Raw genomic sequence first — 1,526 nt, forward strand, 5'->3', positions numbered from 1 at the left:
AGATCCGAATGGTCACCAGCACTAACAATTTCTAAGGTTCTCTTATCGATCTGTTCTCTGTTGTGTGATCCAAACCCAGACCATCCTTTGGTTCCTGAAATTGCGAATATGTACCACAAGGACAAGAAAAAATATGATAAAGTGGCTAGAGCGTGGACGAAGAAATTCGCTATGTGATTTCAACATGTAATCTCATGGCCGTAAAAATAAAAGCCATGCTGGTTGTTGAATGTACTGGATGTCTCTTGTTTATTTTCTACGGGATGAAACGTTTGTCATTCTTTTGAGGACATCACACATCTTTCAAACAGGCTAAAGTGGAAAGGGAGAAACAATGGCCTATAGAGAAGACTGTGGGGGTGGAGGGAGGGGATAGCAAAAGGGGTTGGAAGATAGGGAACAGTAGAGAGGAGATATGTGAAAGAGTGGTCATGGAAGACCAGATTCAATTTATATTGGACTAAAAGATTTCCTTATTGATTCAGGGTTGGAAAACAGACAGAACGAGGTAATTGCTTTAGATGACAAAATCAGTTCAACCAGTTGGTGGTGGAAACATTGTGAAACAGAATCTCACTATGTAGCTCACACTGGCTTTACTCTCAAAAGATAACTATCCATGTTCACCTCAAATAACCCATCTTCATGACTCTGCCCCCCTACTTCTGAGATTATAGGCGTGTGCCACAGTGCCAAGACCCACTGGGAAAATATTTTAAGATTTTTATTTATTTTATTTTTTATTTAGATGTTTTCTTTATTTACATTGAAAATTTTATCCCCTCTGAAAGCCCCTCCATCCCATCCCCCCTCTCCCTGCTCAGTAACCCAACCACTCCCATTTCCCTGTCCTGGCATTCCCCATACACTGGGGCATCAAGCCTGCACAAGACCAATGGCCTCTCCTCTGACTAATGTCCCACAAAACCATCCTCTGCTACATATGTGGCTGGAGCCATGGGTCCCTCCATGTGTACTCTTTAGTTGGTGGTTTACGCCCTGGGAGCTCTTGAGGTACTGCTTGGTTCATATTGTGGTTCCTTCTATGGGGCTGCAGACCCCTTCAGCTCCTTGGGTTCTTTCTCTAGCTCCTCCATTGGGGATTTATTGCTCAGTCCAATGGATGGCTGTGAACTTCCACTTCTGTATTAGTCAGGCACTGGCAGAGCCTCTCAGGAGTCAGCTATATCAGGCTCCTGTCAATAAGCACTTGTTGGCACCTACAATAGTGTCTGGGTTGGGTAACTGTATATGGGATGGATCCCTAGGTGGGACAGTCACTGGATGGCCTTTCCTTCAGTTTCTGCTCCATAGTTTGTCTCTGTATGTCCTCTCATGAGTATTTTGATCCCCCTTCTAAGAAGGACTGAAGTATCCATGCTGTGGTCTTCCTACTTCTTGAGCTTCATGTGGTCTGTGAATTGTATTTTGGGTATTCCAAACTTCTGGGCTAATATCCACTTCTCAGTGAGTGCATACCATGTATGTTCTTTTGTGATTGGGTTACCTCACTCAGGATGATATTT

The sequence above is a fragment of the Mastomys coucha genome, chromosome X, assembly GCF_008632895.1.
Source record: "Mastomys coucha isolate ucsf_1 chromosome X, UCSF_Mcou_1, whole genome shotgun sequence".
NCBI lineage: Eukaryota > Metazoa > Chordata > Mammalia > Rodentia > Muridae > Mastomys > Mastomys coucha.